General features: G+C 43.2%; 1 long non-coding RNA gene across 1 annotated transcript in view; it reads right to left on the bottom strand.

Moving 5' to 3' along the window:
• LOC122554605 (uncharacterized) overlaps window positions 1–16,359 on the bottom strand; it is a 391,415-nt gene extending 375,056 nt beyond the window's left edge. Inside the window, exon 1 of the long non-coding RNA XR_015758199.1 lies at window positions 16,277–16,359. This is a non-coding gene — a long non-coding RNA (uncharacterized LOC122554605). The remainder of the gene's footprint in view (window positions 1–16,276) is intronic.
• Between the last annotated feature and the right edge of the window lie 8,869 nt (window positions 16,360–25,228).

Here is a 25,228-nt window from a genome sequence, read left to right as displayed (position 1 = left end):
GTGTGTTAGCTTTTATTGGTAGAGGGACTGAGTTTCAGAACCAGGAGATCATGCTGCAGCTGTAGAAAACTCCTATGCGGCCACATTTGGAGTATTGCGTACAGGTGTGGTTACCGCATTATAGGAAGGATATGGAAGATTTGGAAAAGGTTCAGAGGATATTTACTAGGATGTTGCCTGGTATGGAGAGAAGGTCTTACAAGGAAAGGCTGAGGGATTTGAAGCTGTTTTCTTTAGAGAGAAGAAGGATGAGAGGTGACTTAATTGAGACATATAAGATAATCAGAGGGTTAGATAGGTTGGACAGTGAGAGCCTTTTTCCTCAGATGGTGATAGCTAGCACGAGGGTGCTAGATATAGGACAGATGTCAGAGGTAGTTTCTTTACTCAGAGTAGTAGGGTCGTGGAGCACACTGCCTGCAACAGTTGTAGACTCACCAACTTTAAGGGCATTAAAATGGTCATTATTAAGCATATGGATAAGAATGGAATAATATAGGTTAGATGTGTTTCAGATTGGATCCACAGGTCAGTACATCATCGAGGGCTGAAGGGCCTGTACTGTGCTGTAATGTTCTATGTTCTATGTCCCATTTGTATCATTGATAGTCACAGGTGAGGTGCCGGAAGACTGGAGGTTGGCTAATGTGGTGCCACTGTTTAAGAAAGGTGGTCAGGACAAGCCAGGGAACTATAGACCAGTGAGCCTGACATTGGTAGTGGGCAAACTGTTAGAGGGAATCCTCAGGGGCAGGATTTACATGTATTTGGAAAGGAAAGGACTGATTAGGGATAGTCGATATGGCTTTGTGCATGGGAAATCATGTCTCACACAATTGATTGAGATTTTTGAAGAAGTAACAAAGAGGATGGATGAGGGCAGAGTGGTGGACATGATCTATATGGACCTAAATAATGTGTTTGAAAAGGTTCCTAGGGAGAACTGTAGCCATTTGGATACAGAACTGGCTCAAAGGTAGAAGACAGAGGGTGGTGGTGGAGGGTTACTTTTCAGACTGGAAGCCTGTGATCAGTGGTGTACCACAAGGATTGGTGCTGGGTCCACTGCTTTTTGTCATTTATACAAATGATTTAGATGTGAACATAGGGGGCATAGTAAGTAGGTTTGCAGATGACACCAAAATTGGAGGTGTAGTGGATAGTGAAGAAGGTTACTTCAGAGTACAATGGGATCTTGATCAGATGGGCCAATGGGCTGAGGAGTGGCAGATGGAGTTTACTTTAGATTATTGTGAAGTGCTTCAATTTGGAAAGGCAAATCAGAGCAGGACTTATACACTGAATGGTAAGGTCCTTGGAGTGCAAGTTCATCGCTCCTTGAAAGTGGAGTTGCAGGTAGATGGGATAGTGAAGAAGGTATTTTGTATGCTTTCCTTTATTGGTCAGCGCATTGAGTATAGGAGTTGAGAGCTGAAAATGTGTTGCTGGAAAAGCGCAGCAGGTCAGGCAGCATCCAGGGAACAGGAGAATCGACGTTTCGGGCATAAGCCCTTCTTCAGGAATGAGGAAAGTTTGTCCAGCAGGCTAAGATAAAAGGTAGGGAGGAGGGACTTGGGGGAGGGGCGTCAGAAATGTGATAGGTGGAAAGAGGTCAAGGTGAGGGTGATAGGTCAGACTGGGGTGGGGGTGGAGAGGTCAGGAAGAAGATTGCAGGTTAGGAAAGCGGCGCTGAATTCGATGGATTTGACTGAGACAAGGTGGGGGGAGGGGAAATGAGGAAACTGGTGAAATCCGAGTTCATCCCTTGTGGTTGGAGGGTTCCTAGGCGGAAGATGAGGCGCTCTTCCTCCAACCGTCGTTTTGTTGTGGTCTGGCGATGGAGGAGTCCAAAGACCTGCATATCCTTGGTGGAGTGGGAGGGGGAGTTGAAATGTTGAGCCACAGGGTGGTTGGGTTGGTTGGTCCGGGTGTCCCAGAGGTGTTCTCTGAAGCACTCCGCAAGTAGCCGGCCTGTCTCCCCAATATAGAGGAGGCCACATCGGGTGCAGAGGATGCAATAGATGATGTGTGTGGAGGTGCAGGTGAATCTGTGGCGGATATGGAAGTTTCCTTTGGGGCCTTGGAGGGAGGTGAGGGGGGAGGTGTGGGCGCAAGTCTTGCACCTCCTGCGGTTGCAGGGGAAGGTGCCAGGAGTGGAGGTTAGCAAAACTGGAATCAATAGGTATCAGGGGCAAATTCTCCAGTGGTTAGAGTCATACCTGACACATAGGAAGATGGTCATGATGATTGGAGGTCAATCTTCTCAGCTCCAGGACATCTCTGGGTTAGTGTCCTAGGCCCAACCACGTTCAGTTGCTTCATCAATGACCTTCTCTCCATCATAAGGTCAGAGGTGGGGATGTTCGCTGATGATTGCACATGTTCAGCACCATCCTCAGATACTGAAGTAGTCCATGTTTAAATGTAACAAGGTCTGGACAATATCCAAGCTTGGGCTGACAAGTGGCAAGTAACATTCATGCCACTCAAATGCCAGGCAATGACCATCTCCAAAAAGAGACAATCTAAACGCTGCCTCTTGATACTCTACATTGTTACAATCACTGAATGCCCTAATATTAAGATCCCCCTTTCAGTTCCCATTGATCAGAAACTCAACTGGACTCACCACATAAATACAGTGGCTAGAAGTGTGGTCTAGAAGCAAGGAAAAGTACAGTGAGTAACTCACCTCCTGACTCCCCAAAGCCTGCCCACTATCTACAAGGCACAAGTCAGAAGTGTGATGGAATACTCCCCACTTAAATGGATGGGTGCAGCTCCAGTAACACTCAAGAAGCTTGACACCATCCAGGACAAAGCAGCCACTTGACAAAGCATCTATTCCCTCCACCAGTGACACTCAGTAACAGCGGGGTGTACTTTGTACAAGATGCATTGCAGAAATTCACCAAATATCCTCAGACAGCACCTTCTAAACACACAACCACTTATAACAAGAAGGACAAGGGCAGCAGCCACATTGGAATGCCACCACCTGCAAGCTCCCCTCCAAGCTACTCCCCATCCTGACTTGGAAATATATCATCATTCCTTCACTGTCACTGGGTCAAAATTCTGGAATTCTCCCCTTAAGGCATTGTCAGTCAATCTATTTAATAACCTCCAAAGTAAGGGTATTGAATAAGCTAACCTTCCTTTTTGGATTATTTAAAATTAATGATTTTAATTTTAAGTCCAAGTAGAAAAATCTGTCTGTGGTGTTAAGAAAACATTTACTTGCTCACTGAAGCAAGAGAGCACACAAAGCAGATGAGGTGAATATGTTAACTGTGAACGGAGGATTGTCTAACAAAAAGAAAACAGAGTTGGGGTATGGCTCCTTTTCAGATTGGTAAACTATAACTAGTGGAGTGCAACAGTGACCAGTGCTGGACCTTCAACTACTTACAGGACATTATCAATGGGTTGGATGAAGAGAAAGGCTGCATTGAAAAATAGGTTGGAAAATAAGTTGTGAGGAGGATACAAAGACTCTGAAAAAGGATACAAATTGACTGAGTGAATAAACAAAAATTTGACAGATACAGTATAATGTGAAAAAACATGAGTTGTCCACTTTGGCACAAAGAAGAGAAAAGCAGAATATGATTTACTTCAGATTTCTACTGCAGAGAAGAATCTGAGAGGCCTCATTCATGAATCGCAAAAGCTTAGTGTATGAGTACAGCAGGTGATTAAGTAGACATATGGAATGTTGCAAGGTGGATGGAGAATAAAACTTGACAAGTTTTGCTACAATCACATAAGGCATTGATGAGACCACTCCAATTTGATATCATGTGCAAATTTAGTTCCTGAAGGAAGGATATACTTGGATTAAAAGTTATTCAGAGAAGGTTCATGAGGTTGATTCATAGAATGAAATGTTTGCTTATTAAGAAAGGTTGGGCCTGGACTTGTTTCAGTTTGGAAGGATGGAAGGTGACCTTATGAAAGTATATAAGGTTCTGAGGAGGTAATTCTGGTAATTAGAACTTGGGGACCCCAGTTCAAAAACTAGGAGTTTCTTATTGAAGACTAAGATGTGGAGACATCTTTGTTTTATGAGGGGGATCACTAGTTTTTGGACTTTTACCCAAAGAGACAGCGGAGGCAGAGTTGTTGATTTTAGAAATGAGTGATATAGATTTGAGATCAACAATGCAGGTAAAGGGCTATGGACAGCAGGCAGCCATGATCTTATTGAAGGATGTGGATCAGGCCTAAAATGTCAAATGACCAACTCTTACTCCTAATTCTTAGGTTCTTACAAAAAGCTGATACAAGTTTAGTGAAGAAGACTTCATCACACATCTCAGTCAGACGGAGGCAGGGAAACACCATTAAATCATTAACGATAATTGCCGGGTTCCAGGATATGGTGATATTTTGACACAGAAGGAGCTCATAGATGCTGTGACTGCTAACAGTAGCATTGCACAGACCAATTGCTGAATGATGTAGCAGAATCTCCTCGGGTTTGACAATTCTTTGAACTCTTTCATTTGGCAGTCTGTACGGTATGGTGGTTCAGTGGTTAGCACTGCTGCCCCACAGCACCAGGGTCCCTGGTTTAATTCCCGCCTTGGGTGACTGTCTGTGTGGAGTTTGCACATTCTCCCCATGTCTGTGTGGGTTTCTTCCCATACTCCCAAGAAGTGCAAGTCAGGTGAATGGGCCATGCTAAATTGCCCATAGTGTTAGGTGCATTAGTTAGAGGGAAATCTGTCTAGGTGTGTTACTCTATGGGCGGCACGGTGGCACAGTGGTTAGAACTGCTGCCTCACAGCGCCAGAGACCCGGGTTCAATTCCCGCCTCAGGTGACTCTCTGTGTAGAGTTTGCACATTCTCCCCTTGTCTGCGTGGGTTTCCTCCAGGTGCTCCGGTTTCCTCCCACAATCCAAAAATGTGCAGGTTAGGTGAATTGGCCAGGCTAAATTGCCCGTAGTGTTAGGTGAAGGGGTAAATGTAGGGAATGGGTCTGGGTGGGTTGCGCTTCGGCGGGTCGGTGTGGACTTGTTGGGCCGAAGGGCCTGTTTCCACACTGTAAGTAATCTAACCTAATCTAATTTCCATGTTTAAAAGGGTGAGAAGTAAAGATCTTGTTTGTGGGTGGGTTGTTCAGTGATAAAACTCATTGTCTTTGGGGATAAGGCATCATAGTGGCTTATAAATGCTGTCTTCCCTCTATTGGATGGAATGCAGCAATTAATTTGTTACTCATGAAGGACAACTGTCTGCAAACCTTGTCACACAAGCCAGCAAAGAAGAAAGAGGTGGTTGTAGGTCAATTTAAAGTAAGGAGGCTCAGAAAGGAATCGGGGCAGTGTGGCCTCACTGAATAATCTCAATATGAAGAAAGGACCTGTCAGCTGCTTGGATTCAGCCATGTTTCAGAGATCAAGCAAGCACTACTTCTTTCATTCATTAACAGGTTACGGGCGTCCAGTATTTCTTGCCCTACTCCTAATTGCCCAGAGGGTTAATTAAGAGTAAGCTGGGGATCTGGAGTCACATGTAATGCAGACCAGATAAAGATGGCAAATTCCTTCCTGAAAGGACATTGTTGAATCCAATGGATTTGATCTATAGGGAGAGGTTGAACAGGCTAGGGCTGTTTTCCCTGGAGCATCGGAGGTTGAGGGGTGACCTTATAGAGGTTTATAAAATCTTGAGGGGCATGGATAAGGTAAATAGACAAGGTTTTTTCCCTGGGGTGGGGGAGTCCAGAACTAGAGGGCATAGGTTTTGGGTGAGAGGGGAAAAACATAAAAGGGACCTAAGGGGCAACTTTTTCATGCAGAGGGTGGTGCGTATATGGAATGAGCTGCCAAAGGAAGTGGTGGAGGCTAGTACAATTGCAACATTTAAAAGGCATTTGGATGGGTATATGAATAGGAAGGGTTTAGAGGGATATGGCCCGGATTCTAACAGGTGGGACTAGATTGGGTTGGAATATCTGGTCAGCATGGATGAGTTGGACAGATGGGTCTGTTTCCGTGCTGTACATCTCTATGACTCTATAGTGACAATCAGGTATGCATTCATCATTGGGTTAATTCCAGAGTTTCATTGAATTCAAATTCCACCATTTGAACTTGGGTCCCCCAGAACATTATTTGGGTCTCTGGATTAACGATCCAGCGATAATACCATTGGGCCATCTCTTTCCCTGTAGTGAAAAAGAAGTGAATGTAGTCAGCTGGATGCCTGAGCCAGGAATCAGCAAATGAATATTCCTGATGTGGCAAATGATTGTGCACCATCGTTGCAAATGTCTTCTTCTGACAGTCTTTGGGCACACTCTCTGGACATGTCAGTGGCAGCTGAGGATGATGGAAGGAGGCTTGATGAACACACTGAGCTATGGGACGCCAAGAAGACTAGACAGTAACTGAGCAAGGAGGAAGGGAAGCTGGGTAGAGGTGAGCAACCTGGGCAGGAGGCCAAACAAGGTGGAATCTCATGGCATACCTACATCTGCTTCCCGCTGTTACATATTCCGAATGCTGACAGTATGAGGGGTGCTGTAATCTGGGACAACTCATTTCATACACGTACCATCCTCTGTATGAAAAGGTTGCCCCTTAGGTCCCTTTTATATCTTTCCCCTCTCTGTCTCCTGGTGCAGTCCTTTGTTCAGAGTGAGGCAAAGATTGATGCCCCATGGGCATCCCCCACAACTGTTATACTGGGAGAAGATGTGGCACCAGACTGAACTGCCAAGTGATGAGGGACTTCCAAAGTTATCATTGACAGTCTTTGTAACCCCACAACATCTCATCTTTGACATTTCAAACTCTTCATTCCAGGCCTGAGGGAATGTTGTGATGATGTACGAGAACCCTATTGTATTTGACGCCATGTTTTACTTTTAATTCCAGAAGGGGGTGCTTTGAAAAGGAGGAGAGCAAGAGAAAAACTGCAGATTTAAATTCAGTGAACATCTGGGAAAGTCCTATATGAGGACCATGGAATGTCATATGTGTTAACTGTCAGGGAAACATCCAGCAGGGGGAGACTTGACAGGAAGAGATGACAAGGGAGCTGATTATACATTCCCTCTTGGACGAAAGCCTCCTCTTGCAGACATGTCTGTTTTACAGGCATGTGTAAGAACAAGGGAGTAAGAAGTCACTTCCAACCCCACTGAAGTGGACAAGTGGGACTGAATGCACTTGTGTGTGTATCAGCTTGTGTTCGATGTGTCAGTGTGCTGTGAAGGTCACAGTCAGAGAAATGTCCTGCTTTACTTTGTTGTAACTGAAGATCCTTTCTCTCGTTTCCTTCCTTAAATTCCAAAGTCAACAGTCAATGCAAATCATTTCAACACACTTCCAGAAGTATTTACTTATTCCTCACAGATTGAAATTCTTTTCTCAGAACATTCAACAGTTCAACAATTCATTTTAAAAAAAGGAATCAGGACAAAGGAACTTCTATCAGATTACAAAGCAAGAATATTAAAAATTATCTGTTCATATGCCATTATCAACACTGCCCATAACCCCCAGTGCACCAACCACAATGTTCAACTATCTGCTCTTTACAATTCAGCTACTAATTGTACAACCTCTCAACATTATTTTTATCTTTCAGGGTTCACCTTGTGTTTCTAATCTGTATCTGTGTGTGTGGCATTACAAATACACAGTTATTAGTAAACTCTCTTTTTTTTTTGTTAATTCAAGAAAGGCTGGTTAAATTGGCTTCTTTTAAAACATAAAGTTAACTTTTGTTCTGGGGGAAAAGTACCAACAAGGGAAGGGATCCTGCTACCACACATGGATAGAAAGCCAATCCGAATTAGTCTCGCTATCACTGGATTCACAACACAGTGAAATTTTTAAAATTACATGACCTTCAAAATTGCTCAGTTGTTCCCAACCAGACTTCACAGGTTACAGGTCTTGGACAATACATTTGTAACTTAAACAAAAATTAACAAGTTCTTACTAAAAATGTAATTTTGGTATATCACAAACACATAACAAGTTAATCTAATTATTAACTATAATCTAAAGCTCAATCATTTTGATCATAACTCCCACTCTCATGCACACAGAAAAACACAGTTAAGGGATAAATTCAAAAGAAAATAAAGGAGTTGAAATTCATCCATTCAGTAAAGAGTTTCAGATGATGAACACCAAGCTTTTATGAAATTCTTGCACAATGTGTTGTTCACAGGCAGTGAGAACTGTATATATTGCTGAACTTTCAAAGTCACCAGTCAATGTAAACCATTTCAGCACACCTCCAGAAATATTTACTATTTTTCACAGGCTGTGCTTCTTTTCTCTGAATATTCAACCATTTGATAGCTGCAAAGAAACTAGAGAGAGGGGAACATAAAAGCAAGAGAGTCTCTGGAAACTTCCAACATCACACTCGCTCCTTCCAAACCTGGTAGGAATAAATTGTCACTTTTTTCCTCTTTACCATTTAAATCCTCAGCGGTTGGCTGGTTAATACCAGTCCTCTCTTGATTGACAAATTCAATATCCAACCAATTGCCAACCCCGACCATGGCAACCCCTCAATACTGGTTTATCCACAGTGTCCTTCGATCAGAAAGCATATGTCCTTCTTCACTTTTAAATTAAGCCGCAGCTCAAAGTTCAATTGGTAACTTCAACTCACTGTTCCAAATGTAAAAAAATAATGAGAAACGTAAACGAAAAGTAGCGGTGGTCTCAAAAATCCCTTTTGGATTAACCTTGTTTTAACTAAGAAAGGGAGCCACTTTATAACTTCTCATTTAGGAGCTTAACACTTTGGAACTGTAGTGAATGGGAGAACCTTGTCTGACGTCTAGCTGGAACGGGGCATAACATTTCTTCTATTGGACATGCCTCTGGCACAGCAGGAGTCAGGCTGGAAGTCACTGGGATGATTCAAGATGCATTAGGGTGTCAGTTCTTGCACAGTAGACATCCGTTTCTCACTTCCCCTTGTGTCTGCAACTCCTGGGGACAAATAACAAGGCACATTTTTTTCAGTGTTTTGAGGAAATGTCTGTGTTGACTTTTTCTCTGAGAGTGATACTTCCAGTATACTGTTTGTTTCCATTTGTGTCGGTCATTGTTTTCTCACATTGGCACATAGTCATTCGAAAGGGTTGTAAAAGATCTTCATGAACGTGAAACATTTTTCGACATTGACACTGACACGAATGGAATTCAAAGTCTTGCACCAAGCAACTGAAATTGTCACAGTTCAGCAATATCATAGAGTCATAGAGTCATAGGCATGTACAACATGGAAACAGACCCTTCGGTCCAACCGGTCCATACTGACCAGACATCCCAACCCAAGCTAATCCCACCTGCCAGCACCTGCCCCATATCCCTCCAAACCCTTCCTATTCATATACCTATCCAAATGTCTCTTAAATGCTGCAGTTGTACCAGCCTCCACCACTTCCTCTGGCAGCTCATTCTATACACGTACCACCCTCTGCGTGAAAACGTTGTCCCTTAGATCTCTTTTATATCTTTCCCCTCTCACCCTAAACTTATGCCCTCTAGTTCTGGATTCCCCGACCCAGGGAAAAGACTTTGCCTATTTACCTATCCATGCTCCTCATAATTTTGTAAACCTCTATAAGGTCACCCCTCAACCTGCAATGCTCCAGGGAAAACAGCCCCAGCCTGTTCAACCTCTCCCTATAGCTCAAACCTCCAACCCTGGCAACATCCTTGTAAATCTTTTCTGAACCCTTTCAGTTTCACAACATCTTTCCGATAGGAAGGAAACCAGAATTGCACTCAATATTCCAACAGTGGCCTAACCAATGTCCTGTACAGCCGCAACATGACCTCCCAACTCCTGTACTCAATACTCTGACCAATAAAGGAAAGCATACCAAATGCCTTCTTCACTATCCTATCAACCTGCAACTCCACTTTCAAGGAGCTATGAACCTGCACTCCAAGGTCTCTTTGTTCAGCAACACTCCCTAGGACCTTACCATTAAGTGTATAAGCCCTGCTAAGATTTGCTTTCCCAAAATGCAGTACCTCGCATTTATCTGATTTAAGCCCCATCTGCCACTTCTCAGCCCATTGGCCCATCTGGTCAAGATCCTGTTGTAATCTGAGGTAACCCTCTTCGCTATCCACTACACCTCCAGTTCTGCAAACTTACTAACTGTGCCTCTTATGCCACCTCAAACATTTCATAATGCATCTCTTCTACTGAACTAAGTTGTAAATTGTTTCACCTTCCACCAACACTGTTCTTTTATTTGATTTCTTTGGTGGGAGGGTGAGGAATTTTCTCCCAGTGTCGAAATGTTTCAGGCTCCCTGACCTCCTGGCAGCCACCTTCAACATATTGTCTAGCTATCACCATTGTTAACAGCTAACTTGAAAATGCAACTTTTTAAAAAAAGGTTTTGTGATTTACACATGAAAGAAGTGAAACTATCATGGTATTCAAACAGATGAAAGACTCAACAGACAATCAAGGTATTTTTCAATGTATAATTTCAGTTACATCACACTGTAAATTTTTGCTATAAATTCTGTGTCTTAGGATTGAGTCCTCCACTATCACCTGATGAAGGAACGATGCTCTGAAAGCTAGTGTGCTTCCAATTAAACCTGTTGGACTATAACCTGGTGTTGTGTGATTTTTGTCTTTGTTATCATTGCTGTCGGTCGTTTCCTTGGTTACTATTGCTAGAGTTGGCAGAAGCCAAGGCTGTTTGTAAGCATTATCCTTTACTGAACATTATCCTTATACTGTACAGAGGACAAGGCTTAGCACAAGCAGAACCACCTCTGAGCAGAGACTGTTCTCATGTGAGCTTACATCACTAATGATATAGAGAAGCTATTTACTCATTTAAAATGAGCCCTGTGTCATAGTACACTCTTTATTCAGCACTATTTTCCTTAGGAAGTCCTTCTAATGGACTGTGAAGAGAAATTAACTCATTGAAAATGTGCAGCATTTATCTACAGTGATACAGAACAGTACAGGAGATAGCGCTAGAAGTTGACCACACCAACTCTCCATTTAATATATGTTCGTGGCTATCCTTTTAACTGACTCTATTTTCAATGCAACCTACTCCCATGATTTCCTGAAAGATCTAAACCTCCCTAATCCAGCCTGCAATATTTTCAACCATGAAACATCCGGGATGGGCAATTCTAAAAGGCCTCTTTGTGAAGAAATTTATCCTCATCTCAGTCTTAAATGATCAATCTGTTATTCCGACAATGCTCCCCCATGTTCTTCATCCAGTTGGGAGAAACAATTTCTCAGTGTCCAACCTGTTAATCTCTTTCAGATCCTTACATAGTTCAACTAGATTCTCTCTCATTTCTCTAAAATCCAGAGAACGCAAGTCTAATTTACTCAGCATCTCATCAGAGGACAATCTTCTCATTCCTGAGCCAAGCTAATGATGTTTTGTTGCATCGTCTCCAAAGCACATATATCTTTCCTTAAATAGAGAGGTCAAATCAAAGCATGGTAATTCATGCATGGTGTCAATAAAGCCCTATACAATTGTAGAAATACTTCTTTCTTCATCCCCTGTGGCAACACCTTGCAAAAAAAGGTCACTTGCTTCCTGCACTTGCATGCTCCATCCCTGTTTTCCTTGTATAAGTTGTTTTGGACTAGGCCAGACAACTCAAAACATCCTTAATCAGGCAGCCCAGACCATAACTTTGCAACTTGTTTTGGTAAGTGTACAGTGAAAATTACCTGGAGTAAGTTAGCTAGGTTGACTACCAGGTTTTAAAGCAGACAAAAATTTATTCACAAAATTACACAATGAAACACAAAGAACAGAATAAAGAACCCCTACAGAACTCAGTCTTAGTTATGCTGTTCCGAATATACACAACAGTCCCAATAAGCAAACCCCATTAAAAACAACAAAATGGAAAAGATGCTTACAGGTTGAAGTTCAAAGGGCAGAAGGAGAGAGAGAGTTTTGCAGACTATTTCTACACATCTGAACTCCTAACTAATTCTAGACTGAACGGCTCAGTTAGGGAGCTGACCACTCCTTTTCCATTATACAGGTCATTTCTAAACATGACCACTTTGGCCTGAAGTCTCATCTGTTTACATGTAAACAAAAGGCCTCTCAACATCCTTTTTTCATCTCTGTACCAAACCAGTCACCTTGGAGCCGAGAAGGTTTTCTGACCCCTCTAAAAGAAAGCCAAGGACACAGTATCCTTGAGAAAAGGAACAGTTTTTAGAGAAAAGGGTCCAGCTTTGTGACACCTCCCCTCTTAAAAAATGAACCATCAATATCAAAAGATAGCTTCATTTTTAAAACCCTTCAAAAACCTGGTTACACACAAATACACTATACTAACTATAAACATGCAAACATGCACAACCACATGCAAAGTCAGGCCAAGTCAACCCATCATTGAACACTTCCGTTTCTCATTTGAGTCTTGGCAACGAATCAGCAATCATGTTTTCATGACTGGCCACATTCACAATTGTCACATTGAATGGCTGCAATAACAAGCTCCATCTAAACAATCTGGCATCTCTGTCCTTAAATGTTTCCACAAATGTCAATGGATTATGATCAGTGTATACAATTGTCTCAGATGCATTACTGGAAACATAAACACTGAAATGTTGTCATGCCAACACCAAGCTTAAAGTCTCTTTCTCCACCGTTGGATATTTCTGTTGATGAACGTTCAACTTCCTGGAAAAATACCCGATGGGTCTTTCTATTCCCTTGTCAGCCTCCTGCAGGAGCACTGCACCAACACCCACATCACTGGCACCGATAGCTATCCTGAAAGGCTTTGTGTAATCCGGTGTGACTCATACTGGGGCAGTGGTTAACACAGTTTTTAGGCTGTCAAATGCCTTTTTGACAATCCGCTGTCCACTGAAACATCTTGCCCTTTTTCAACAATTCGGTGAGTGGAGCAGTACACTTCGGAAGTTCAGCACAAACCTCCAATAACATCCATTCAATCCCAGGAAGCGTAGTACTGGTTTTTTCATCGACGATGTGGGAAACTCCCCAATTACTCTTGTTTTCGCATCCCATGGGGCCATTTGTCCATGTCCAATAACATGGCCCAGGAAGGTGACTTGGGCTTTGGCAAATTCACTTTTAGCTTGGTTTAGCACCAAGCCTGCCTTCTGAAATCGATCAAACAAGTCCACTAATTGCTGTAAATGTTCCTTCCATGAATGACTAAAAATCACCAGGTCATCAATGTAAGCAACACTATTGGGTAATCCGGCAATGACCATATTAGTCAGTCTCTGAAATGTGGCTGGAGCATTTTGCATACCAAATGGCATGACTTTGAACTGATATAGTCCATTTGGCTTTACGAAAGCTGATATTGCCTTTGCTCTCTCTGACAGAGGTACTTGCCAGTAGCCTCTGATCAAGTCCAACCTAGAAATGTAAGTTGCTTGTCCCAATTTTTCAACCCAGTCCTCCAACTGTGGAATTGCATATACATCAGTCTTTGTAATAGCATTGATTTTGCGATAGTCCATGTATAACCATTGGGTACCGTCTGGCTTTGGCACCAGGACTGTGGGTGAGCTCCACTCACTTCGATTATGCCATCTTGGAGCATGCATTCTATCTCCTTCTGACCCTGTGCCAACTTTAGAGGGTTAGCTGTGATGTTGCATAATGGGATTGCCTCTGGAAATCTCATCAACACATCCATTATTGTTAATAAATACTTAATTCCTACTTTTTGTTTGAGGTAGGGGACCTACGCAATCAATAAAAACTCTCATGAAAGATCCCTCAAATGCTGAAATAGGTATTAAAGGTACAGGTTTTATTACTGCCTGTGGTTTTCCAATGAGCTGACATGGATGACACATCTGGCAAAATTCAACTACATTCTTGTGTAGTTCATGCCAGTAAAAATGTCTTTGTATTTTAGTCTGTGTTTTCCTTGCACTTAAATGACCTCCAAGTGGTGGCTTATGTGCCACTCACAGTACCCCCTTTCTATACCTTACTGGCAAAACAATTTGATGAATCTCTGCCCATTTTTCATCTGCTAGAATATGTGATGTTCTCCATTTCCTCATTAAAACATCGCTTGTTAAGTAATAACACACAGGGATGCATTCACTTTCCTTCTCTGTATATGCCTTTTGATATAACTGTTTTAACTTCTCACCTTTCTGCTGTAACTCAATAAGCGTAGCAGAGCTAAAGATACTTGCATGTTTACGTATTTGCTCCTTCTCTGTTCCACTTATCTGATCAAAAGAAGTCCTTGATAAAGCTATGCCAATTTCCTTATCTGTGCCTTTTGATCCCTCTTGCTTCAATTCGTGCCTGTGTGATCGAGTTATCATATACTCTGGGAAAATTCCTGCATAAATATCCTTCATTTCTTCAGTTGCCTACGTCTCCACTGTCTTTTCAACTAGAGTAGGCAGCATGCCTACCAGTGAATCAGCTATATCACTTGGAAGGACAAATTGTATTCCTGGAGCTGAGAGTATGTCCAATACTCACACCACAAATTCTCCACTCTTCTCTGGACTCTCTAGCCTCACTTTACATAATTGAGCACTTTTTGTCTCACCATGAATTCCTGTTACCAGTACCTTTTCTGGCAATAGTCCCTCAGGAGTACATATCTCCTAATCCTTCAGCATCACCGACAGAGAGAATCATGTGTCCCTTAATATTGTAACCTCTTTAACTACGGCTCCTGGCCTATGTGAATAAACTTTACCCTTGCATGTATATTTTTTAAGCAGATCTGGCACTTCCTCCTTAAGCAACCTCTGACCATCTTGTACACTCTGAGGCAGTTGTCAAACTTCCCTTGTGCTTTTTGTTACTGGTCCAACAAAACTCCCAGGCTTGTCTGGTTTTCCTACATCTGGCTTTCTCCTAGCCCACCAACACTGTGATTTTGTGTGGTCCACTTTATTACAATGAAAACACCGGAGCTTTTTAATTTCTTTGTCCCCCTCAAGGGTTTATTTTTTACAGTGTGGTAAGTTATCTTTATCATCTTCACTGAGATCTATCTTTCCCTTTCCACATGAGGATTTCTCTTTGCCCCAGTTTCTATCCCTCATGGACTGAAATTGATTCTGGCAGCCAGACTGAGTTTTATGGACCAGCTCATAATCATCAGCCACTTCAGCTGGTATCCTTGCTGCTTTAACTCTCTGCTCTTCCATATGAGTTTGCACTACTTCCTCGCTGAGGTTACCCTCAGCCTTTATCTCCACCCTTTTTAAGCTGACTTTCCTTTTTAAGTGTCAGTTTTTGAAGTTCAAAAGCTCACAGTTCTACTCTCTGTTAGTCTGCTCTCTCTTTTTCTTTCTCTTCTGTTGCTTTCTCATTCTCCTTCTCTTCCTTTTTTAATTGTAACTCAAACTGCTTCATTTCTGTCGTCCTTTCCTTATCTCTCGCCTCTAGCTCAAGCTGCTTCATTTGCAATTGAATCCTTGCCATCTCTGTAGATTCTGATGGTTTCTCCAGCAAGTTTAAATGCTGAGCTACTGCTGTAATTATCTCTCCTTTCCTCACAGAAGCAGGCGGTTCTAATTCCAGCCTCTTTGCTAATCCCTGCGGCTGGATCCCAAACTTTGTCTACCCAGCCAAACTGACACCTGAAATAAAGACACTAGCACCTACCACTCGCTGTTTAAAATCCCACAAAGTGCCCCCAATCTGTTAAGGACTAGGCCAGACAACTCAAAACATCCTTAATCAGGCAGCCCAGACCGTAACTTTGCAATTTGTTTCGGAAAGTGTACAGTGAAAATTACCTGGAGTAAGTTAGTGAGGTTGACTACCAGGTTTTAAAACAGACAAAAATTTATTCACGAAATTATATAATGAAACACAAAGAACAGAGTAAAGAACTCAAAGAACTCACAGTCTATTCAAAGATTAGATTAGATTAGATTAGATTAGATTAGATTAGATTAGATTAGATTACAGTGTGGAAACAGGCCCTTCGGCCCAACAAGTCCACACCGACCCGCCGAAGCGAAACCCACCCATACCCCTACATTTACCCCTTACCTAACACTATGGGCAATTTAGTATGGCCAATTCACCTGACCCTGCACATCTTTGGACTGTGGGAGGAAACCGGAGCACCCGGAGGAAACCCACGCAGACACGGGGAGAACGTGCAAACTCCACACAGTCAGTCGCCTGAGGCGGGAATTGAACCCGGATCTCTGGCGCTGTTCCACATAAACACAACAGTCCCAATAAGTAAACCCTCTTAAAATGGAACAAATGCTTACGAGAGAGAGAGTTTCACAGCCTGTTTCCACAAAGCTGAACTTGTAACTAGTTCTGTACTGAACTGCACAGCTAGGGAGCTGACCACTCCCCTTTCAATCTTCAGGTCACTTCTAAAACATGAAGTCCTATCTGTTTACATATAGACAAAAGGCCTCTTAACGTCCTTTTCTCATCTCTGTACCAAACAAGTCACCTCGGAGCCGGGAGGATTTTACGATCCCTCTGAAAAAAAAACCAAGGACGTTGTATCCTTGAGAAAAGAAACAGGTTTTAGAAAAAAGGGAGCAGCTTTGTGACAAAGTACACCCAAATCTCTCAGAACATCAGCACGTAAGAGGTCCAAACTCTTTTAACAATATTCTGCCTTTCTTATACCAAAGTGAATCACTTCATATTTTTCCGTATTAAAATTCCAGCTGTCAGGTTGCCCATTCACTTAACCTTTCCAAATCTCACTGCAGCCTCTTCATAGCTTACATTCCCACCCAGCCTGGTATCACCAGCAAATCTGGATACTTTCCTCTCAATCTCTAAGTTGTCTAAATTGCTAACGGAGATTGGAAGTAGCTGAAATACCAGCACTGATCCTTGTGCACCCTCACTCGACACAACCTGTCAACTTCAAATAAATTCCCTATTTGTCTCCACAATCTGTTCTTGCCTATTAACTAATCCTCTGTCTACACAAATATATTGCCCTCAACTTCACAAGCTCCTTCTCTTCCATATTGATAATTTTTATTGCACCCACAAATACCTTTTGTAAATCTTCCCCAGTTTTTGGTGAACAAGGTAAATTGGCAATTTGCTATATGGGCAGGAATCTGGAGATACCTACTGGATGAGGTGGTACACAGATGGGTTGTTCACTTCCCTCAAGATCAGAAGAGGACGCCATGACACCGAACTGTTCCAGCCTGGTCTGAGTCTAACATTTGGATCAATGCAGTCTCAGCCGTCTGGTGGAATGTCCAACAATGTAGGAAGAAGGTCAATGACCTTCTCCACTCCACTAGCACTAGTGCCACTATCTTCCTTCCAATACCACACTCACTCTATCTCTGCTACTGTACTCAGCTCCCAGTGAGGCTCATACTCTGCCACTCTCACTACTACCTTCAACAGCTTCCCTCACCTGCTCTCACACCCCAATTCCTAACACCACTAACCCTCTACTCACTCACTGGGGACACCTCCCCACCTGCACCAAAAGTAACAGCATTTCCACCCACTTTCAACTCCGTTATTACTTGCTTCTCTCTCATACCAGAAGAAAACTGGCCAAGATAACGACGGAAAGATTTATGCCATCTGTTATGTCAAGTCCTGGAGCATCTTCCAAAAGTGGCACTGCATAAACAGTATTAAATTCACCCGTGACAGTCATTAACTGTCCATCAACATATCAAAAGGGGAACGGATGCATGGTTTTCTCTCGCTGTCTTTTTCTGAATGGGGGTGTAGTGAGCTAACGCAAGAGCTCTCAGCTTCACATCGTAAAATGTATACCTTTCCAAAATGGTTTCAACTGACTCTATGTTCACTGCATTGTTGATAAAAGACACACACTATTGAGGTTTTTTTTTCAAAAAAGTCTGACATTCATTAAGGCAGAATTGCAAAAATACCAATTCTTCCTAAAATATTGTGGTTCTGTTAGCCGAGCTGGAAGTTTTTGTTGCAAACGTTTCGTCCCCTGGCTAGGCGACATCATCAGTGCTTGGGAGCCTCCTGCGAAGCGCTTCTTTGATGTTTCCTCCGGTGTTTATAGTGGTCTGTCCCTGCCGCTTCCGGTTGTCAGTTTCAGCTGTCCGCTGTAGTGGTTGGTATATTGGGTCCAGGTTGATGTGTTTGTTGATGGAGTTTGTGGATGAATGCCATGCCTCTAGGAATTCCCTGGCTGTTCTCTGTCTGGCTTGCCCTATGATAGTAGTGTTGTCCCAGTCGAATTCATGTTGCTTGTTGTCTGCATGTGTGGCTACTGAGGATAGCTGGTCGTGTCGTTTCGTGGCTAGTTGATGTTCATGTATGCGGATTGTTAGCTGTCTTCCTGTTTGTCCTATATAGTGTTTTGTGCAGTCCTTGCATGGTATTTTGTACACTACATTAGTTTTGCTCATGTTGGGTATCGGGTCCTTCGTTCTGGTGAGTTGTAGTGTACATGGCATTCATCCACAAACTCCATCAACAAACACATCAACCTGGACCCAATATACCAACCACTACAGCGGACAGCTGAAACTGACAACCGGAAGCGGCAGGGACAGACCACTATAAACACCGGAGGAAACATCAAAGAAGCGCTTCGCAGGAGGCTCCCAAGCACTGATGATGTCGCCTAGCCAGGGGACGAAACGTTTGCAACAAAAACTTCCAGCTCGGCGAACAGAACCACAACAACGAGCAGCCGAGCTACAAATCTTCGCACAAACTTCTTCCTAAAATAAAATTAAACAAATGCTTTATGGCCATTGCAGTCTGCATGGCATTGCCTCAAAAAATATCAGAGTCCATTGAACAGCTAATCAAAATCCGACAATGCAGTATACATTGTTGTTCCATTTGAGGTGTGGTATTCTTGTGACTGTCTCCTGATCTGTGCAAGTTGAAAAGCCTCAATGGCTTGGCCTTTATTTTCAGCAACTTTTATTTTCTGTACCACCCTGTGCCTGTTTTCACTGCATGAATAAACATCTGGCATTCATCTCTAAACTGCTTGATGAAGCAACTCATTGGTCCAGAGAGTTGCCTCGGTTAATTTAACTCAAAGAGATGCAAGCTGCCTCCAGGCTTTTCAGGCAGAAATGCAATCTTCTGGGAGGCTGCTTAGTGGCTAAAGCTATACCTCAAAGCAATGACTGATAACCACAGTTCAATTCTCTACGACTGTGGTTAATTGAACAGCAAAAAAACTAAACAGAAACAGACCTTGTAGATTTATGAGGCCTTGAAAAACCTTGAGGAAGTTCTCCAACAGTCTGTCTCAAACCAGTGAGATTCCTTGCATTGTAAGGTATTCATGGTATGTTCCTGAAGCAGTTCAAACCAAGAGTGCGATGTCGATGGGTGACTAGCAACCAAGCTCACAAAGTTGTTGCACAGGGAGCATTTTCCCCAACCACGACTCATCTACTGTTCTGCCTCATGAAAGCAGGTACAAGCAAGTTGACAACATACAACTTTGAGAGAAGAAATCGGATCAGGCCTGAAAAATGGTCTTCAGTATCATGATTTATAGGACCATGGAGTTGTTACCATGCAGAAGGGGGCCATTTGGCCCGCCATGTCCACTCTGACCCCCTGAGCACTTCACTTAGTGCTAAACTCCTCATTTCTCCCCATAAACTTGCACAATGTTTCCATTTAAATATTCACCCAATTCTCTCTTGAATGCTTTGACTGAACCTGCATTCGCCACATTTCCAGACAGTGCATTCCAAACTCCCAAACAGCAAGCATGACAGACCCTGGGGACTCCTGCACTCCCTGCCTGCTTCTCTTGGACTGCATGAGATCACCCATTCTCTATGTACCTGCTTACCATTAACTTGCAACATGGCTTCCTCTCCAAATGCATTATCCACACAGTTCTCGGCCTCACAGATTTTATCATCGCTTGTGGGATGTGGGTGTCGCAGGCTGGCCAGCATTTGTCCCTAATTGCCCTTGAGAAGGTGGAGATGAGCTGCCTTCTTGAACTGCTGCAGTTCACCTGCTGTGGGTTGACCCACAATGTCATTAGGGAGGGAATTCCAGGATTTTGAACCCAGTGACGGTGAAGGTATGGTGAAATATTTCCAAGGCAGTATGATGAGTGGCTTGGAGGGGGACTTGCAGATGGTAGTGGTCCTATGTAGCTGCTGCCCTTGTCCTTCTAGATGGAAGTGGTCGTGGGTTTGGGAGGTGCTGACTGAGGATCTTTGGTGAATTTTTGTAGATAGTAAACACTGCTATTACTGAGCATTGTTGGTGGAGGGAGTGGATGCTTGTGGATGTGGTACCAATCAAGTGGACTGTTGGAGCTGCACCCATCCAGGCAAGTGGGGTGTATTCCATCCTGACTTGTGGCCATGTAGATGATGGATAGGCTTTAGGGAGTTAGAAGGAGAGTTACTCGCTCAATATTCCTAGCCTCTGACCTGCTCTTGTAGCCGCTGTATTTATATGATTTGATTAGATTCCCTACAGAATGGAAACAGGCCTTTTGGCCCAGCAAGTCCACACCTACCCACCAAACAATAACCCACCCAGACCCATTTCCCTCTGACTAATACATCTAACACTATGGGCAATTTAGCATGACCAATTCACCTGACCTGCACATGTTTGGATTGTGGAAGGAAACTGGAGCACCCGGAGGAAATCCACGCAAGCACAGGGAGACTGTGCACAGACAGTCGCCCGAGGCAGGGATCGAACCTAGGTCCCTGGTTCTGTGAGGCAGCAGTGCTAACCACTGAGCCACTGTGCCGCCCAAATATGGCAAATCCAGTTGAGTTTCGGATCAATGGCAATCCCAAGGATATTGATAGTGGAGGATTCAGTGATAGTAACACCATTGAATTTCAAGGGGTGGTGGTTAGATTGTTCCTTACTGGAGATGGTCATTGCCTGGCATTTGTGTGTTATGAACTTTACTTGCCTCTTGTCAGCCCAAGCCTGAATATTGTCCAGATCTTGTTGCATTTGAACACACACCTCAGTGAGACCAGCCACTGCTCAAGCTCTGAAACCAGGAGCTCTAGCTTGGTTAGCCAGCAACACCTGCTCTGCTCATTCTTTCTTAGGCAAGAAACATGCAAAGTCCACGCTGCCTGCCCACTTACAACATTGCACTGTCCAACCTATGCTAAGCAAGTTGTTGGGTGACTGCACCCCTCTGTAAGGACTGCAAAGTATTGAGAGTTCAAGCTACTTGATCTACTTAGAAGCAAGTCTGGGAGGGGGCAGCTGTAGTGCAGTTGCAGTGTCCATGTCTCTGAGCCAGGAGGCAGGGGTTCAAGTCCCACCTGCTCCAGAGGTGTGTCATAACATCCCTGAACAGATTGATTAGAAACTATCGAGAGCCAATTGGTCTGCCCAAAACTTGCTGGTCTTCCAGGACAAGGAGTTGACCTTGGCAGAGTGTTGCGGATTGGCACATCCCAAGGTCCAGGACCACTTGCTGAGGGATGCACTAATGCTTGGTGCAAGTGCCGCCAAGGCACTCTGGGAAAAGTCTGAGGTCTTCCTTCTGAAGTTAAATAGAGGATTTCTCAGTTATCAGACCCTCACGGTGCCTCCAATGCATGAAAGTGTAGACTAGTTCAAGTAAGAAATGCCTTTGGTTCATTTGGATAGAATCTAACTCCAATGTTTGTTTGTTTGTTTCCTTGATATGCCACTCGACAGAACCAAACTGTATTTGTGACTATATACATAAATAAAAGATACTTTTTATGAATAAAGCATATTTCTGAAATTTAAATAAAAAACTAGAGTTATAATGCGATTAGGCAAGACTTAGGACGCATAGCATGGTGCAGCAAAATGCAGGGGATGGGGACAATCAAAATGTGGGGCTGGTTTAAGGAACAGATATTATGTGTCCTTGATAGGTATGTCCCTGTCAGGCCGGGAGGAAGTGATAAGGTAAGGGAACCGTGGTTTACTACAGAAATTGCATCTCTTGTTAAGAGGAAGAAAGAGGCTTATGTGACGATGTGATGAGATGGTTCAGATGAGGCGATGGAGAGTTACAGATGAGCTAAGAAGGATTTGAAGGGAGAGTTAAGAAGAGCAAAGAGAGGACATGAGCAGTCTTTAGCATGTAGAATAAAGGAGGACCCTAATGCTTTCTATAGGTATGAGAAGAATAAAACAAACATTTCTCAAAAGTTTTCACTTAGGAAAAGGAGAATATTGTAGAGGAGAGATACGAGGTATGAGACCAGAAAGGACTGAGGTTAGTAAGGAAGAGGTGTTATCAATTCTAGAAGGAGTGAAAGTAGACAAGTCCCCTGGGCTGGATGGGATTTATCCGAGGATTCTCTGGGAAGGTAGGGAGGAGTTGGCGAAGACTTTGGCTTTGATCTTTGAGTCGTCATTGTCTACAGGTTTAGTATCAGAGGACTGGAGGATTGCAAATGTTGTGCCCTTGTTCAAAAAGGGCAGTAGAGATGATCCAGGTAATTATAAACCAACGAGCCTTATATCTGTTGTAGGAAAAATTTTGGAAAGGATTTTAAGCGATAGGATTTATAAACATCTAGCAAGCAACAATTTGATTTCAGATAGTCAACATAGTTTCATCAAGGACAAATCATGTCTCACAAACCTCATTGTGTTTTTTGAGAAGGTGACCAAGCATGTGGATGAGGATAGGGCAGTAGACGTGGTGTACACTGACTTCAGTAAAACCTTCAATAAGGTTCCACATGGTAGGCTGTTGGGGAAAATGCAGAGGCATGGATTGAGGGTGATTTAGCAGTTTGGATTAGAAACTGGCTTTCTGAAAAGAAGGCAGCAAGTCGTGGTTGATGGAAAATATTCAGCCAAGAGTCCGGTTCCTAATGGTGTGCCAAAGGGATCTGTTTTGGGACCACTGCTGTTTGTCATTTTTAGAAAAGACTTAGACGCATGCATGGGTGGATAGGTTAGTAAGTTTGCAGATGACATTAAAGTAGGTGGAGTAGTGGACAGTGTGGAAGAATGTTCCAGATTGCAGGGGACTAGGATAAACTGCAGAATTGTGCTGAGAGGTGGCAAATGCAGCTAAATGTGAGGTGATTCACTTTGGGAAGAATAACAGGAAGGCAGAATACTGGGTCAATGGAAAGATTCTTGGTAATGTGGATGTGTATAGGGAACTTGGAGTCCATCCCTGAAAGTTGCCACCCAGGTTGATAGTGCTATTCAGAAGGCATACGGTATGTTAGGTTTCATTGGTAGAGGGATTGAGTTCTGGAGCCATAATATCATACTGCAACTATACAAACTGCTAGTGTGCCACACGTGGAAGATTGTGTACAGTTCTGATTGCCTCATTACAGGAAGGATGTGGTAGCATTGGAAAAGGTGCAGAGGAGATTAACCAGGATGTTGCCTGGTCTGGAGGGAAGGTCTTATGAAGAAAGGCTGAAAGACTTGGGTCTGTTCTCATTGGAAAGAAGAAGGTTAAGAGGAGATTTGATAGAGACATAAAAGATGATCAGAGGATTAAATAGGGTTGCCAGTGAAAGTCTTTTTCCTAAGATGATGACATCAGCTTATCTGAGGGGGCTTAACTACAAATTGAGGGGTGATAGATTTAAGACAGAAGTCAAAAGCAGGTTCTCAGAGAGTGATAAGGGTGTGGAATGCCCTGCCTGCCAATGTAGTTAACTCAGCCACATTAGGGAGATTTAAACAATTCTTGGATAAGTACATGGATGATGATGGGATAGCGTAGGGGGAGATTAGTTCACAGGTCGGCGCAACATCGAGGACCGAAGGGCCTGTTCTGCACTGTATTGTTCTATGTTCTATGTTCATTGCAGACATGATGGGCCAAATGACCTCCTTTTAGAGTCACAGGGTCATAGAGATGTACAGCATGGATCCTTCGTTCCAACTTGTCCATGCCGACCAGATATCCCAACCCAATCTAGTTCCAACTACCATCACCTGACCCATATTCCTCCAAACCCTTCCTAATCATATACCCATCCAGATGCCTTTTAAATGTTGCAATTGTACCAGCCTCCTCCACTTCTCAGGCAGCTCATTCCATACACGTACCACCCTCTACATGAAAAGGTTGACCCTGTAGGTCTCTTGTATATCTTTCCCCACTCACCTTAAACTTATGCCCTCTAGTTCTGGACTCCCCGACCCCAGGGAAAATACTTTGTCTATTTATCCTATCCATGCCCCTCATGATTTTATAAACCTCTATAAGGTCACCCCTCAGCCTCCGACGCTCCAGGGAAAACACCCCCAGCCTGTTCAACCTCTTCCAATAGCTCAAATCCTTTCACCCTGGCAACATCCTTGTAAATCTTTTCTGAACCCTTTCAAGTTTCACAACGTCCTTCTGATCGGAAAGAGACCAGAATTGCACGCAATATTCCAAAACTGGCCGAGCCAATGTACTGTACAGCCGCAACATGACCTCCCAACTCCTGTACTCAGTGCTCTGACTAATAAAGGAAAGCATACCAAATGCCTTCTTCATTATCCTATCTACCTGTGACTCCATTTTCAAGGAGTTATGAACCTGCACTCCAAGGTATCTTTGTTCAGCCACTCTCCCTAGTACCTTACCATTAAGTGTATAAGTCCTGCTAAGGTTTGCTTTCCCAAAATACAACACCTCGTCTTTATCTAAATTAAACTCCATATGCCACTTCACAGCCCATTGGCTCATCTGATCAAGATCCCATTGTAATCCAAGGTAACCTTCTTCACTGTCCACTACATCTCCAATTTTGCTGTCATCTGCAAACTTACTAAATATACCTCTTATGCTCACATCCAAATCATTTTTGTAAATGATAAAAAGGAATTGACCTAGCACCGATCCTTGTGGCACTCCACTGGTCACAGGCCTCCAGTCTGAAATAAACCCTCCACCACCACCCTCTGTCTTCGACCTTTGAGCCAGTTCTGTATCCAAATGGCTAGTTCTCCCTGTATTCCATGAGATTTAACCTTGCTAATCAGTGTCCCATGGGGAACCTTGTCGAATGCCATACTGAAGTCCATATAGATCACATCTACTGCTCTGCCCTCATCGATCTTCTTGTTACTTCTTCAAAAAACTCATTCAAGTTTGTGAGACATGATTTCCCACGCACAAAGCCATGTTGACTATCCCTAATCAGTCCTTGCCTTTCCAAATACATGTACATCCTGTCCCTCTGGATTCCCTCCAACAACTTGCCCACCACCGACGTCAGGCTCACTGGTCTATCGTTCTCTGGCTTGTTCTT

Source organism: Chiloscyllium plagiosum, unplaced genomic scaffold, assembly GCF_037043375.1.
Source record: "Chiloscyllium plagiosum isolate Xiang-an unplaced genomic scaffold, Cpla_swu_hap1 HiC_scaffold_9, whole genome shotgun sequence".
NCBI classification, from domain to species: Eukaryota; Metazoa; Chordata; class Chondrichthyes; order Orectolobiformes; family Hemiscylliidae; genus Chiloscyllium; species Chiloscyllium plagiosum.
Note: the sequence above shows the minus strand (reverse complement) of the source record. Positions and strands in the feature narration are given on the sequence as shown.